Source organism: Corvus brachyrhynchos, unplaced genomic scaffold (assembly GCF_000691975.1).
Source record: "Corvus brachyrhynchos isolate BGI_N302 unplaced genomic scaffold, ASM69197v1 scaffold12, whole genome shotgun sequence".
NCBI classification, from domain to species: domain Eukaryota; kingdom Metazoa; phylum Chordata; class Aves; order Passeriformes; family Corvidae; genus Corvus; species Corvus brachyrhynchos.
In genome coordinates, this window is record NW_008237885.1 from 5,105 (window position 1) to 10,422 (window position 5,318).

A 5,318-nucleotide genomic window follows, 5' to 3' on the forward strand; every position below is an offset into this window, starting at 1 on the left:
CAGCCTGCCGCGGCCCCCGGCCCCACTGCCCTGGCCGGGGCCGCAGCGGCAGCCACCTAGCACGGGGGGCTGCCGTGGAAGTGCCATCAGGTTTGACTCGCGCTATTTATTCCATGTACGAAACCCTATGGTGTTTGTACAGTAACTAATTTAATTAAAGAGACTCGGACCTTTTTTTTTTTGGTAAGAAAAAGCATTAATAACGCCAGGCTGGGACGTCCCAGTCACCCGAACCGCACAATTTTGCAGGGGGACGGTGCCAAGGGAGATGCTCGTCTTCCACTCTGCCCATGCCCATTTCTTTAACAAGAGTTAGCTGGAGAAGGCTGCGAGCGGGCAGAACTCAGCCGCTCTCTGGAGTGGCTCTTAAGTACCTTAGCTGCCACCCCAGCGCCTCCTCTTTAGCCTGGATAAAGCCCCAGGTCAGCAGCAGCCTCCTGACTGTAAAGCAGCACCTGCTGAAGCTCCGGCCAGTCAAGGACAGATTGCGCATCCCTTAAAATAAAATAAAATAAAAGCATTTCCCCACCCCTCTCGCAGTTCAGCTCCTCTGTAATTGATGGTTTCTCTCCCGAGTCGAGGGGTCCCACCTGCACCCGTCATTTTCTCCCCAGCCTTTCTTTCAACCTTAGCCGTAACATTGTGCAAACGATTTACGAAAGGAAAGACAAAAGATGCAGGACTCCTTTTTCACTTCTCCACGGTTTGTAGATGTATGGCTCCTAAAATGTAGCCAGAGAATAAAAGAAACACGCTGCTATTTGACAACTGTGATACTGTGATACATTTTTGATTTTTTTCCCCTAAAAAACTCACATGAAAACTCTGCGAATTTTCCTTTCCTTGGGGTTGGTGTTATTATTACTCTGATTATTATTTTTTTTAAAGTTCATCTCTCAGACCAAGACTTTGCCTCATGCTCCCTCCAGCCCCTCGGGGGGTTGGGAGGGGGAGCAGCCCCCTGGGCCTGGCGAGTCCCGGAGTAGGGGGCAGGCATAGAGGGATTATCTTTTTATTATTATATTTATGTACACTATTTCATCTCTCCAACCGAGCTGATGCCTGCGTGCTTTTCACTCATCCCCCTGAAGTGGCCCGGCAGAGTCACCTGGGAGGTGGGGACCAGAGCTGCTGGGAAGGAAGTGAGGGGTGGGGACGCAGGCTAGTGTCGGGGTGCCAACCTCCCCAAACCCCCCAACAGCCCAGCCCTGCAGCCGAGGGGCTGCGAGGTGCGGGGGACACCCCAGCCTAGCGCCCTTGCGTCAGGAGCAGGGCACAAATGAAGTAAAGAGCACTAATTCCCCCTCAGAGACCCTGAGAGAAGAAGCGGCAGCCGCCCTCCCCTCCCCCAGGGCTTGTGGAAATGTGGTTTTTGTGCCGTGAATGGTGGATGTCGTCTTGTCATTGTTAATAACGTGGATGTGAACGCGATTATTTTGTACAGTCGAATTAATTTATTTTCTGACATCACCCTTTTGTTTTTCTTTTTTTTTTTTTTTGACTCCCCTGAAACAGTACAGAGCACACCAAAGAATTCTCTTATTAATTTTGGTGATAGATTGTTGTTTATGATGATGTGGTTTGTACAAAAAAAAAAACAAAAAAAAAAACAAAAAAAAACCATTATATTTTTCAGCTTACTTGAATGAACGATGTAATGTGAAACAGACTCTTCCTGCATGTCCTCCGTGCGGTGTGTTGGTGCTGATAATATATATATATATGTATAGTTCATAGAGATATTATATTATTAGTACAGTGCATGGTGCTGTCACTCTGGAAGCCTTTAAACGTTGTCTTCATATTGTTGTTTTGGATCTAAAGAAGCAGACGTTACTTTGAAAACAAACAGAAAACTTGAATAGAAAATAATTTTTTAAAGTTCATTCGATTTGCTTTTTATTCATTTTCCAAAGCCCATTTGAATAAATAGAAAAAAATAAAGTAAGGTATGGACTTTTAAAAAAAATATTTATGTAATGTAATCTTATTAGAGATATATTGGTGCTGATTTATAAACGAACTTTTTAATTTATGCATTTTTTTCAACAACAGATTGCACTATACATTACGACATGGCAGGGTTTATAAACTATGGCTCGGGGGGATATATCACTATTTTTATGTATTTGCTACACGTAGGGTCACACACTTGCCCAACAGTTTTATGACACATGATACCTCCTAAATAATAATAAAAAAATGCTAATTTAAAACTTTTCATCTCTGTAAACCCCATTAAAAGAAAAAAAAAAAAGATCATGCAAATGAATAAAAATATTATTCCTATGTATTACATGTGCCTTACTAACATACGAAGGGCAGAGACAGACCAAAACATCCCCTTTTCCCCCCGAGGCTCAGCAGGTAGATTCAGATACAGCCACAGCCTCACAGCTCGGCAGGAGCAGCACCGTGAGGTTTTGGGGAAGGCTGAGATACTCCGCTTTGCCCAGCGAAACGTGTGAGTAAATAGGGTTCTCCTTCGGATTTACGTTTGGGTTTGCAGCCAGGCAGAGGAGGGACTCCGGGCCGAGCCGCCCCTGCCTCCCCCGAGGCTGCGGGCCTTACTCCTGGGTGTTTGCCCGTGAGCGGGGCTAAGGGCAGGGGCGGGCAGAGGGTCGGGGGGAGCCTGGTCATGATGGAGCAGTTGGGTGCTCTGCTGCTGGCATCCCGTGCACAGGGGGAAGAGAGGGAGGGACAGATTGACAGAGATAAGACACAGGCACAGGTCAGACATTTATACACATGACATTCTTCATCTCTCTCAAGGATAACTAATCAGAGTATCAAATCAAATCAATTAAAATGTTTATTTCTGTCGGAGAAAAAAAAAAAAAAAGAAAAAAGAAAGATCTTCCTGGCAGTATTCTCTTGAGGATACTCGTGAGTTAAACAGCACTACTCTTCGGTGGTAGCCATAGGAGCGAAACCGTATGCCAGAAGATGATTCTGAAACACAGAGTGAAGTCAGACAAGAAATAACGCCAGGAAATCACTGGAATGAAGGAGAAGAAAAACCCCGAATTTTTCAGGAGCTGAGTAAGGACAGGTCTCTCCTTTCGAGAGAGGAAAATTGAGTAAAACCGGTGAAAAAATCCGGACGAAATCGTGTGTCAGCATCCTCCAGGATTATTTCCCCTTTTAATTTTCTTTTTAAACAAAATTAATTAAATAAAGTAACCCAGAGTGACTGCGCCCCCCGCCCTGTAATTTACCAGTGCTCAAAAATGACTGGTCAAAATGTCAAGAACAGTTTCACCAAAAGGTTAGAGTGTTTTTTAAGTCAGTTTTGTTAAATGTGGTAAAGGTGAAACAGGTTGCAAAGAGTTGTTTCAAGCGGAATGACAATAACCAACATACGAAGCAGAAAAACACTCATAAATGAGGGCTCCAATCAATGGGAAAACTTATAGCTCCCTAATGAAGTTTCTTGTGAAAGGGAGGGCGACACAAAGCCACCGAGACATGAATCATTCATGGGAAATATAAAAGATAAAAGATATCTGACAATGAGCAGAACCTTGTATAGAGTGTCTAAAACAAGTTTCCCCTTCTTATTTTCTGCTTCCCCCCGCTCCAACCTCCCTCTCCTAGTGTTCCCTGCCCGCCCTATAGAGTTAACATTGACCAGTGCACGTCCTGCCCCACTTCAAAGTAATTTAGCCCAGAACGGAAGGCTTGGCGCTTGGACAATCTTCATGGTGTGTTAGGATTTCTATGGCAATTGGCAAGCAAGACGTTCCCATCTGAATATGGCTCAAAGAAAGCCACTTATTGACACCGAGTTGGCCATCATCAAAGACTTCATCTTTTCGTAGGCGAAACGTGGTCCTAGCAAACAGTGTTTAAATCATCTACCTTTGTAGTCGCGGCTGGGAGACATCTCGCCACACACTATTGCTGGCTCTCGGCCCTTTAAGGGCGAGAGCGGCGGTAGCGAAGTTTGAAGGGACTAAGAAATTTCGGGAGTGTGGGAAATGGCATTGCGGGGAGGGGGGCTGTGGAGATGGATAAGCGGGGGACGGGAGGTGGGTGGGCCCGCCCCCCCCACCGCACCCGCCACGGGCAGGGTGTCGGACGCAGGGCAGCCGGGATAGGCAGCTGCTTTGTTTTGCAAAGGATGGGTGGTGGGGAGAACCAAGGATTTTCAGGGGTTTTCTCCGCGTGTTTCGTGCTTCTAGGGATGTCGCCAGGGAGTTGTGAAGTGCTGGAAAGGATGGACTGTCACACACTTCCCCCCATGCCCCTTCCCCCTCCATCACCCCGGAAAAATATTTTCAGGTAGAGCAGACGAGGATGGATCAGGGAGTGTGCTGGAGTACACACTCGCACTCACACACGGACACACACGCTCCCCCCTGCCTCGGACACCCAAACGCCGGCGGGGCGCTGCCACCGCTCCCCCCCGCATCCCGCGCACCGTCAGCACACACAACCACGCTCCCGCATTCACACACACACCACGCAAGTGCCTAATCAGGCAGGGAGAAGTTCAAAGGCAGGTTCTTTGAAATTCAAACTACTGCTTTTATGGTACATCAACATGGAGCGTTAGGATTGCTATGGCAATGAGCACAGCAAAAGCAAGCTGCATTTAAAATAGTCCACCTCGATTCGAGACACTCTATTAAGATACAGTTGCATTGACCTTTAGTTTCATGCCGTGTTAGCGCAGTCAATTTTCACTTCATCAGAACGTCTCATATTTTTTGGCCTCTCTCCCAACGACCCTTCCCCTCCCCTTTTTTAAAGGACCCCCCCTGCCCCAACTTCAGCAGATAAACAAATAAGTGAGGAAGAAGCTTCATCTCCAGCTCTTCTCCTCTTCTGCCTCCCTCTTTTTTTTTCCCACCTAAGTACTTTTATTTGCAGAGCGATTGTTCTTTGTTTATTTAATACAAGTACTGTGTGAATGGTGAAAAATAAACACGATGAAAAATAACCAAACAGATGATTCCGCCAAGTGAAAAAGCCCGGACTTAATAAAAGTGCGAAGCAGTCACCGTTGAATGAGAAATCCTTTGAAGTGGAACTTATTATAGGAAGAATACTTTTTGGTTTCCCTAACGACGCTGCTGAATTGAAAGGGCTCGCCTTTGTCAACGATTTGTTCTCCTTTGCCGGGATGCCCGCAGAAATTACTTACATGGGCTGCCTTAACATGCAGCCTGCAAATCAGTAACTTCGCAGCTCAGACTCGCAGACGCCGCTCTTCTAAGGACAAAAAGAAGTCAGGAGGAAAACACCCCAACCTTTCACTCAGCCTCTTATTTTGGGGGGCAGAGGGGGGCAGAGGGAGAAAAGGGGGTTTGGGA